This window comes from Mesoplodon bidens (genome assembly GCF_964165515.1).
Source record: "Mesoplodon bidens genome assembly, chromosome: 19".
Taxonomy (NCBI): Eukaryota; Metazoa; Chordata; class Mammalia; order Artiodactyla; family Ziphiidae; genus Mesoplodon; species Mesoplodon bidens.
Window position 1 is genome coordinate 8273542 of NC_138179.1, and position 11673 is coordinate 8285214.

General features: G+C 52.1%; 1 pseudogene across 1 annotated transcript; it reads left to right on the forward strand.

The window, feature by feature from the left end:
• The first annotated feature begins 3055 nt into the window (after window positions 1-3055).
• On the forward strand, window positions 3056-3531 carry LOC308607193 (large ribosomal subunit protein eL31-like; annotated as a pseudogene). Its single transcript has one exon. The product of its transcript is annotated as a large ribosomal subunit protein eL31-like (transcript).
• The last annotated feature ends 8142 nt before the right edge of the window (window positions 3532-11673 follow it).

Here is an 11673-nt window from a genome sequence, read left to right on the forward strand (position 1 = left end):
GGGCATGGGACTTGTCTAGTTGCACAGGGGCTGCACTTGGTTTAATGTTCTGCTGTCGCCGTCTTGAAATTCTTAACTTTTGAACAAGAGGCTCTGCATTTTCATTTTGTAGCAGATCAGAGTTGGGGGCGGTAACGTGCAAGTCTTCTCACTGGATCTCCACACTCCCAGAGCTGTCCGGGAAGCAGCTGCGCAATGGCGCCTGGGAGAACCTGTGGACCAGCGGCCACCTGTGGAGTCCTCGGCTGGCTTCGGTTCCGCTTTCTCGCAGGAAACGTTCCACACTCGCTTGCCCGAAACCCACGGCGCCGCGCTGCTGCCGCCCCTGCCTTCGAAGCCGGCGGTTCTACGTGCCGGTTCGCGCCTAGGCCAACGGAGCGCTGCCGGCTCCGTGCAGAGCTGCGTGACTCTGGGGCGCGCGCCACTCCCAGCCCGAGCGCCGGCAACCCGGGTCCCGCTGGGAGGTAGTGCCGGGCGCTTTCCGCAGGCTCGGCCCTCCTGGAACGTGCTGGACAGCACTCGCAGGCCCTGCGCTGCAGACTTCTGCCTCCACTATCTGGTTTCACACCGTGCCCGGGGCTGATGATCAGAAGGTGCAAGAAGGCCCCGAGCTGCGTGCGGTCCTGGAAGACCATGCAGGGGCACAGCGGAAACGCAGGGGCGGCAGGGCCCTCCCAGGGCTCGGTGGAGTGCACGAGCCCGGCGTGCTGGCTCTTCATTGTACCTTCTGAGCCCTCATTTCTGAACTAGCCCCAGCTTCTCCGGGCTTCCCAGAATTACTACCATTGCGGTCTACACCCTCAAGGGCAAAAAATCTGGACCGGGAGATACGGTACTTTACATTGGGAACAGCTGGCACCTTCCTCCTTGCCCAGTCTTTGGGAGGCACGGAATGGGGACGCCCACACGAGCTGGGGGTCACCCAGAGTCGAAGGAGGGCATAGTCACTGTGTGAAAGGTACATGCGAGGAATTCTAGGGATTTTTCCCTCCTGCCTTGCAAGTAGCAGAGTCTGCAGAGCTTGGATGCTTGTAAGGGGGTTGAGTCCGTGAAAACTGAGGGAGCCTTCCCAGTCTCACCAACAATTCACAAGACAGGTTTGGAGTGGGCAGGGACTATGTCCATAATGTGTGAGTTCCTCCCAGCCCCAGGACGGAGTATGGGATTCGAGTTTTGCCCACCTCGCCCGCGGTCCCTGGGTCTGGTCAGGTCATGCACATTCTCTCAGGCAAGCTCGGAGCTCCTGCGTGCCTCCAGTTCAAACCGGTGATGGTCTGAATTGTTGAGGCAGACGATGACCCATGCGGGTTATTGGACCAGTGTGAACATGCCCTGGAGTTCGTCTCGGATCCTGAACAGGGGACGCGTCTTCTCCTAGGGGGCGGAGGCCTTGGGGAACTTCAGCACCATGGGATGGACAGCACCCGGGAGGTGCAGGCCTAAGCGCAGTAGGGGCTGTGAGCGCCCAACTCCCCCATCGCGAGCTTTAGGGTGGGAAGCCAGGCGGAGGGACGGTCCGGACGGGGTCGAGCTCCCGGACCCGGGCCTCAAGCCCCAGAGGCTGTGTGGGGCTTGGGGCCAGTGCTCAGAGGATAGGGCCCGAGTTTGAGGTCCCTGCGGAGGGGGAAGGAGGCGGGGAGGGAGCCAGAGCCGAGCTAGCCTGGGAAAGCTGGTGTTCCAGAACCGCGGAGCCCACGGCTGAAGGCGAGTCCTGGTCAGCCCTCCTTGAGCCTCCATCCGGTTCGCTTGGAATTCCAGTGTAGACGCTGACTCTGGTGTTCTTTGCGACAGATCTCTGGCATTCGCAGGCCCAGGTATGCAGCCTCCACTACCCGCCCCAGATTAAAAAGAAAGATAAGGGCATCTCTTGAAGGGAAATGGAGATGTGGAAGGGCTATTCCAGGGGAGGGAGGCAGCGGACTCGGCAGAGCTGACCTGGTGACCGCGAGTAAAGTTACAGACTTCGAGGAACTGTATAGATGACCCTTCACAGGGTTCAGGTTACACACCCCACGGGAGCAGAGCCGCCTCCCTGAAGCCCAATCGTCCCCAGCGCCTGCGGGGTCCGGTCGTAGCGCGTCCCTGTCGGACTGCAGCCCCCGGGCTGAGCGGACAAAGGCGGAGGGGGAGGAGCTTGGGAACCCTGACAGGTGCCCCCTCCCCATCCCAGGGCCAGGATGAAACCCAGGGCCCCCACTAAACATGACTCCATCTAGACACAACGCCCCATCTCCTGAACTTGCATTTAAGGCACCTGTCACACCCCACTAACTCATCTCTGGCCACATCCACTCCGCAGACAGTCCCAGGGTTCCACCTCCTCGCTGTTTCGGCCTCCTCGAATTTCTGATTCCACCCACCCGGAACACCCTTCCTAGGCAGGCTTGAAGATCCCCTTTCTCCTGAAATGTCCTAGTTCCAACACCTCCAACCGGGCAGCATGTGCCGGGTCCTCCCTCTGCCCAGGCTCCCTGCTCTTGTGGCAGATGTCGCTCTGCGGGTCTCTCCTCTCTACGCTGGTCTGTCTCTCTCAACCCCAAGGCCCTGAGTTTTCTCAGGTCAGGAACCGGCTTGGCTTCTCCACAGTAGGAGCTCCACAAATATTGGTCAGTGAAGGAGGCTTGTCTTGCTTTACTCAGCGTGGGTAGCATGGACTGAGGAAAGGCGGGCTCCTGAGGGCCAGTGGCTCAGGATCACCCCGGGGAGAGTCTCGGTGAAATGACTGCCCCCCTGATCCAGCCGCTGGTCCCAATCTCGGTTTATCCAGTTGTAGGATGTATTGGCAGTGTTATGAAAATGACATGACGGGGGAGAACATTAGGGTCTCAGGCGTTCTGAATTTATTTTACAGATAGGGCCACAGGCCCAGAGACGGGGCTGTAATTTGTCCCAGGTCACATAGCAAGGTAAGGGAGGGCCAGTGTCAGAGGTTTTTTAAAGATGAACAGATGGAGAAAATCAATTTCCAGCCCCAGAAAACTGAACTGGGGAAAACCTGGCTGCAGTGTGTGTTACCTCTCAAAAAGCTTCAGCTTTCCAACCCTGGCCTGGCAGGATGGCTCCTGCAAAGAAGGGTGGTGAGAAGGGCTGGTCCGCCATCAACTAGGTGGTGGCCAGAGAATACACTATCAACATTCACAAGCACATCCATGGAGCGGGTTTCAAGAAGTGTGCCCCTCAGGCACTCAAAGAAATCTGGAAATTTGCCATGAAGGAGATGGGGCCTCCAGATGTACGCATTGATACTAGGCTCAACAAAGCTGTCTGCGCCAAAGGTATAAGGAAGGCCCCATACTATCTCTGTTGTGTGGTTGTCCAGAAAACATAATGAAGATGAAGATTCACCAAACAAGCTCTATACGTTGGTTACCTATGTACCTGTTACCACTTTCAAAAATCTACAGTTAACGTGGATGAGAACTTACTGCTGATTGTCCAATAAAGTTATAGACCCCCCCCCCAAAAAAAAGCTTCAGATGTCCCTGGCCAGGGTGAGACCACTGACATCATCCAGAAACACACAGGCGCTGATCCCGGGTTTGCTGGGCCAGGATAAACGAGGGACCGTAGAGACCGTTTTTGTCCCACTCATACATTTTATAAGACCCAGAGAGAATAGATCACCGGCCCCAAGCCACACCGCGAGGTAGGGAGAGGGGCTGGGATAGTGTTTTTCTCGGATCTGAACTGTTCATGGACTATCTCCTTCCACGCGAAGGAACCTCGACCTCCCAGACACGCATGAGGCAACCACCTAGCAAGGTCCTCCAACTTAGCAAGGTCTCTGCCTCGGGCCAGGGATCTGCCGCTGATCGAGTGCACGACGCTCTACTTCTAGTCTTGAGTAAAAAGCAGGAGTAATCGATTGGTTTCCCTGCCCGGCGTCGCCGAGCACTGATTGGCTCTGGTTTGGAACTGGGAGCGAGGCGGGGGCGGAGCGGTGGGAGGGGCTTGGCGCCGAGCCTGAAGGTTCTGGAGCAGTAGGAGAGCAGTCCTGTGCAACAGGTACTCGGAGCCCAGAAGCGCTGTCCCGTCGCCAGGTGCTCAGTGAGTGCAAGAGGCCGGGCAGGGGCCGGGGGTCCCATTCCTCCTCACCGCCATGGGGTCTAAGTCCCACCTAGTCCTCCTTTTATTTATTTATTTATTTTTTTGCGGTACGCGGGCCTCTCATTGCCGTGGCCTCTCCCGTTGCGGAGCACAGGCTCCGGACGCGCAGGCTCAGCGGCCATGACTCACGGGCCCAGCCGCTCCGCGGCATGTGGGATCTTCCCGGACCAGGGCACGAACCTGTGTCCCCTGCATCGGCAGGCGGACTCTCAACCACTGCGCCACCAGGGAAGCCCTAGTCCTCCTTTTAAATCGCTCTCAATCTGGCGCCTCCTTGCCGCCCTCGGAGGCCCTTCCGAGGCTCGCAGTCCCCATTGGCTCCTTCGTTAAAACTCACCCGTCTTATAACCAATCCTTCAGTCTCGATTTTAAAGTAGTTGTTTTCGAAAGAAGTCATTTGCAAGCGGCCCTCCCGTGCTGAAAGCAGGGCTGGGGGATCTAAGTTCGCGAACCCCTCTCTACACCCCTGGCCTCTGGGGTTCTGCCTTCAAGCACATTCCCGTTCTCTCTTGGTTGCCCGTAATACACAAAACGGTGGTCTTGGAACATTTACTCACCTGGTCACCATTTCCTCAGCTGGAAAGGGAGACAAGTTAGAGTAATAAGATTTGGAAAAACAGCGACAACAAAAATCACAAAAAATGTTACTAAATGCAATGCCATTTGAGAGAACAAGCTGTCAACAAAATACACTCAATTCTCTGGAAGGGGGGGCGGGGAGGGGGAAGGAAAGTGACTCTGGAAAATTCCTAGCTGTACTGATATAAGTAATCCAAACCTAGATCCAAGAAGTGCAGGCCCAGCCGGTTTAGGGACAGCCGTTTTCCCAGCTTCCCCTGGGGATTCCTGGGCTTTGCTGCCTGGAATCACAATCACACACAAGCTCCCTGAGGCAGTGCTCTGATGGCTGTGACCCTAGCCCAGCTGTGTCCTACCCTATGGATAGTGTAATCACTGAGTCTGCCCCAGGGAAGCTGGAAGCAGGCCAGAAGCATCAGGTTCCTCTGAAGGCCCCTCATATTCATGGAGGTGTGGTCCAGGGCCAGCCCCAGAGGCCAGAGGCAGATTATTGCCCCCAGGAGCCTGGTCTGCACTGGGGGCAGTGGCAAGGAGCTCACGGAACAGAGGGCCTGGAGGAAGGGATTCTCCTTCACTCCTTCAGTCCTTTGACCTTAAAGAAAGTTCTCTATACTCCAATAAAAATTTTTTAAAATTCTCTATAACTTTAGATTTTCCAGCCCTCTAAATAGAAACTTGGAAGCAAAACTCTGTTTTAACATTTTCCAGCACCTGACTGCGAACAGCTGGAGTCCTTTAACTGGACTGGCTCAGTGTGACTGCACTGGCCTTGTACTACCAGTGTCACTTTTTCACTCTTAGAACCTTGCAGTGTGGGTGGAATCACCCCATTTTATACATGAGGAATGCAAGGCTCAGAGAGGTTCAGCTGAGAAGCCGCTCAGCTAGCAGTGGCAGAGCCAGTATTCTGACTCAGGTCTGTCTGATGTCAAAGTCTCTCCGTTGCCCCGCCTCCCTTCCCAGGCCAGACAGTTAGATGCTCACTTTCCGCGTCCAGGCTCTGGTGTGTTTGCAAGTTAACCAGGAACCAGTGGCTAATAATTTCCTCCTGAAACTGAAAAGGTGGAATAATGAAAGTATCATTAGAGCAATCACTGTTGCTGCACTGATGCTGCAGCTTTGCTTAAAAGTTTGAAATGTGGGAGTTCCCTGGCAGTTCAGTGGTTAGGACTCGCGCATTCACTGCCGAGGGTGTGGGTTCAATCTCTGGTCGGGGAACTAAGATCCCACAAGCCATGCGGCACGGTGAAAGTTTGAAATGTATTTTACTTTTTTATGAGAGCTATATCATGCTTCTTCATAAAGGTTTAGTTCTACACTCAGCACAAATAAAAAATTATTTTTAAAAAACCCTCAAACTGCCCTCAAGCTTGGAGAAATACCTACGCTTTGAAGAGGCAGATGGGAGCTGAGACTTGCTGAGGGGCTGAGGGCCCAGCAGAGTCATGCCTCCCGCCTCAGGCTCAGTCCTGGAGAGGAAAGGAGTGAACTACCTGCACCTTTTGAAATGCTTTCTTCCTCGTTTATTTTATTTTTAAAAAATTTATTTATTTGTTTTTATTTGTGGCTGCTTTGGTCTTTGTGGCTGCATGCAAGCTTCCTCTAGTTGCGGCGAGTGGGGGCTACTCTTCGTTGTGGTGCACGGGCTTCTCATTGCAGTGGCTTCTCTTGTTGCAGAGCATGGGCTCTAGGTGCGTGGGCTTCAGTAGTTGCGGCACACAGGCTCAGTAGTTGTGGCTCGCGGGCTCTAGAGCACAGGCTCAGTAGCTGTGGCACACAGGCTTGGTTGCTCCGCAGCGTGTGGGGGATCTTCCTGGACCAGGGATCGAACCCGTGTCCCCTGCATCGGCAGGCGGATTCTTAACCACTGCGCCACCAGGGAAGTCCGGAATTAGTTCACTCTTAGAAGTAGAATTACTGGGGTCCAAGTTATGAAGATTAAGCTTCTTGGTACATACTGCCACAGAAGTAATAGGAGAGATTATGCCCAATATGTATACACGCCCCAGTCAAGTTGACATATAAAATTAGGCATTGCAGGGGTGAATAACTGACACATGCTACAACATGTATGAAACTTGAAAACATTATGCTAAGTGAAAGAAGACAGTCACAAAGGACCACATATTGTATGTTTCCATTTATATGAAATATCCAGAATAGGCAAATCTATATAGATAGAAAGTCTCTGTAGTGGTTGCCTAGGGCAAGGAGGAAGGATGGATTTGGAGGTGATGACTGAGGGGTGTAGGGCTTCTTTCTGGGGCAATGGGAATGTTCTAAATTTACCATGGTGGCGGTTGCACAGCTCTGTGAGTATAATTAAAGGCATTGAATAGTACACTTTAAATGGATGTTATGTGAATTATATCTCAATAAAGCTGCTAAAAATATAGCAGTCATTCATTTTAGCTAAAAGAGGGGTATGTTTGATATTTTATGGCTGGCAGCACATTGACCTTATTTTTGTCCGTGCTTAGACAAAATTATGAAGGAGCCTTATTTTGTCTCATTTTATCATGGTCTCAGAATAACCTTGACTGAGGTTGGTATTCTGTGATTGTTTATGTCTGACAGTAAGAGAAAATGACCTGGCTCTGAGTGTCTGAGGTCTAACTGTGAACATCAGATCAGTTCTGGATGTCAGGGGCTGCTTTTTCTTTTCCTCAGCAGACACTGGGAACCTCAGCTGGTCCCCCAGGGGCCCACAGGAATGTGAATAAACATACTTGGAAGGTCCACAGAAGCTCTGGTCCCAGCCTCCTGCTGGTGTGAGCCTGGGCTCCCGTGCCTGGGATCTGGGAGGTGGGGCCACCAGGCCTGAAGAGAACATGTGTCACCTGATTTTTTGTGCTTGTTATGTTTGTTGCTATTTCAAAATATTTCAAGGCAGAAGTTTCCCCCACTGGCTGTGCCAAGGAGGCCCCCCAACATACTCCAGTGACCATGTCCAGCTCCCTCCCTGCTCTGTTTCCTCCCCCAGGACTCCCTCAGTAGCTCAGGGAGGACTTGTAGGGTGGGGGTGAAGGGGATGGGAGGGGGGCTGCCGCTGTTTCAGGCTTGGCGAGAAGGCGACTCTTCCTGTCTCTGCCTGCTCTCCGTTGCAGAGATCCAGACTGGGAGTTCAGGCTGTTGATTAAACTTTATTTGTGTTGGGTTTATCTCAGAAGACACCAAGGGGGTATCCAGAGTCCCTGCAGACCCTTGCTGGTATCAGCGGCCCATCAGCGGATGCAGAGGGCAGGATCCAGTAGGGGCCGGGTTCCCGGTGAGAAGAAGGCAGCGGAATGGCGTGGAAGGAGCACTAGCAGGGGGCAGAAGCCTAGGGTTTGAACTCCAGCCCTGCTCCCTTCCTGCAGGAGATGGAAGGCCTTATTCCTAAGGAGAGCCACTCTTGTCTGGGCTTTCTGGGCTTTCTCTCCTATTAACTCAGAGAGGTGGTTGAGCTCCATCGTTTAGGGTCCAGTGACCCCTCACCTGTTTCCTCCCCTATAAAATCAGTGATCCCAACAAATAAGCTCACCCCTCTGGCTCCACGGACCTCCTGTCCAGCCTCACCTCTCAGTGTTCCGGCCTCTCACCAGATGCTCTGTACCCCCCACCTCTGTGCCTTCTCTCACTCCGGTCCCTGGGCTTGGATTGCCCTGCTCTCCTTCTTTGGTTCAAGTCTGCTCCTTTCAAAAGACTGAGGTCAGTCGTCACCTCCTCCAGGAAGCCTTCCCCAATCTCCTGCCTACTGGCTGGGTTAGAAGCCTGATCGATACTCTTCTGCTCAATACCTCTGGGCCTAAGGCTCTGCTTTGGGGAGGGGGGTGTTGTTGGCCTTTCCCTGAGCTGTCAGGACCAGGAGCGCAGCGCCTCACTCCCCTGTGTTTCTTCCCCATGTCCAGTATGGGTCCAGGCAGAAATGAATTTAAATCTTACATTATCTGGGGGCGGGGGAGGGATAAATTAGGAACTTGGGGTTAACAGATACATGCTATTATATGTAAAATAGATAAACAACAAGGTCCTACTATATAGCACAGGGAAATATATTCAATATCTTTTTTTTTTTTTTTGGGCCAAGCTGCGTGGCTTGCGGGATCTTAGTTCCCCAACCAGGGATTGAACCCAGGCCCTGGCAGTGAATGTGCCGAGTCCTAACTAGTGGACTACCAGGAATTCCCTCAAGATCTTTTATAACTCATAATGGAAAAGAATCTGAAAAAGAATATATATATATATTATATATAACTGAATCACTTTGCTATATACCTGAAACGCTATAAATCAACCATACTTCAACTGTAAAAAATCTTACATTATTTGGTCTGTATATATCCTCCCCATTGTAACCTTCCTCTCACTGCTTCCCACTCCCATTACTGGGTCTTGGTGGTCCAGGAATACCCTGCCCTGTACCTGGGGCCCCAGGGACAACAGGGTGATTGAGCTCTTGTATTGGGGACCACACAGACCGACTATCCCCTACTGACTCAACCCAAGGGCTCTTTTTCTAGAAATGCTGGGTCCCTTCCCATGAGGGGCAGATTTCTGACTTGAGGTTGTGAGTTAACACCTGGGTTTGGCCCAAGGCATAGTGCAGGAGACAGAGCCTGGCACAGCTGCCCTGAGGCCCCAGCCTTCAGTGACCTCTCTGTAAAATGGCCTCTGAGCAGGTTAAAAAGCCAGTGCATATAAAGCACTTGGTTCCATGCCTGACACAGGCTCAGGGTACCCCAGAAGTTAGCTGGATTACTTGTGGGAAGGGGTTTACTGGGGTAGCCTGCCTGCCCCTCACTGGCATCACTGGCATCTGTTCCCACAGGGGCAGGGGCAGTGTTGAAGACCGGCAGGGGGAGGACAGAGGCTCCTGGGGTGACCACAGGGCCACTGAGTGGCAGCCCCACACTTGGTACAAGAACATATTGTAGAGCCTGATGGTTCAAAGGGAACCACCTGCCGGGGCCTCACTCATGACTTAGCACGTTTGCTTTCATAAGACCTTCTTTGTCCATGGACCCGGGCTGCCAACATCCATGCCTAAGAGCGTTGAGCTCCTGTAGTGTGCCAGCCCTGGGCCAGGCACTGGAGGTGGGAGGGTGGGAGAGAGCGATGAAGAGTGCATCTTTCACGCTTTCTGGGAGCTCTCAGTCCTCTGGAAGAGACAGTCAAAGAGACAGATGGGGACAGGAGGGTGAGAAGTGCCGTGACTGAGGGCAGTGCCGGGGGTGGTGGGGACAGAGGGGGGATGCCAAGCACGGGCAACGGGAGAGTGCATCTGTGAGATCTGTGTCAAGCAGGGGAGTGGCCCAGGCCTCCGCTCCTGGACAAAGCCTGAACTTCCCCAGAATGCAGAGCACATGGGCTGTGGCGACTGGGATCACCTCCCACGATCCGCTCAGCAGACCAGGGCTGGACTTGGCCTGAGGCCCACACAGCTAGTTTCAGTGGTTCTCTGGTGGCTTTAAATTTAATTTATTTGAGGAATTCCCTGACAGTCCAGTGGCTAGGACTCTGCCCTTTCATTGCCAAGGGCACTGGTTCAATCCCTAGTCGGGGAACTAAGATCCCACAAGCCCCGCATGGCACAGCCAAAAAAACCACAACTTTGTGTCTAAGTAATACAGGCAGGTGGTTGAAAAGAAAAAGAGTACTGTGAGGCTTATAACAGTGTCCTCCTCCCACATGCTCCAGAGCAGCTCCCTACTTTGAGAGGCAGCTGCTTTCAGATTGTTCTGTGGTTTTTGGAACATCTATGTCCATATCTTTAAATCATATGCTTCTGTTGTTTCTCACTGAGTTTAAAATTTTAGACATCTGTTCACTTCCTACTTTGATGAGGATTTAGCCTTTACTTTCTTTCCCTAGTCTCGATATTATTTTATCACAATTTCTGATTAAGTTAGTTTGCAATGTCTTTATTACTATTATTATTTTGGCTGTGCCATGCGGCTTGCAGGATCTTAGTTCCCTGATCAGGGATCAAACCTGGGTCCCAGCAGTGAGAGCGCCAAGTCCTAACCACTGGACCACCAAGGAATTCCCTTCATTATTATGATCATGTAAATGTTGTTCACAGCAGAGCCTCACAATGCAATAGAACTGAATTTCCTATGTTGTAAAATGTTTTGTTTTTTCCTGTAGTTAACTTATTTTTCACTTGCTTAGTTTCTTTTATAGTGCATACATTTTGTCATATTTAAGAACTCTTTCCCAAACCCTTTATCACTCCTTTGTTTTCTTCTAGAATTTTATAGTTTACATTCTTATATTTATTTATTTATTTATTTATTTATTTATTTTGCTGTACGCGAGCCTCTCACTGTTGTGGCCTTCCTGTTGCGGAGCACAGGCTCCGGACGCTCAGGCCCAGCGGCCATGGCTCACAGGCCCAGCCGCTCCGCGGCATATGGGACCCTCCCGGACCGGGGCACGAACCGGCGTCCCCTGCATCGGCAGGCGGACTCTCAACCACTGCGCCACCAGGGAAGCCCTGTTTATTTATTTTTAAATATTTATTTATTTATTTTTGGCTGCGCTGGGTCTTAGTTGCGTCACACAGGATCTTTGTTGCGATGTGCGGGATCTTTTAGTTGCGGCATGTGAGCTCATAGTTATGGCATGCAGCCTTCTTATTTACAGCATGTGGACTTCTTAGTTGCGGCATGTGGACTCTTAGTTGCAGCATGCAGACTCTTAGTTGCGGCATGCATGGGGGATCCAGTTCCCCAACCAGGGATCAAACACGGGACCCCTGCATTGGGAGCGCAGAGTCTTACCCACTGGACCACCAGGGAAGTCCCCCTCCTTACATTTAGGTCCATGATCCATTGTGAGTTAATTTTTCTATGTAGCATAAGATTGTAGTTGAATTTTTTTTTTTTTTTTTTTTTTTAGTGCATATGACAATTTGTTGAAAAGCTTGTTCTTCCCCCTATTGAATTGCTTTGGCACATTTGTCAAAAATCAGTTGACTGGGAATTCTCTGGTGGTCCAGTGGTT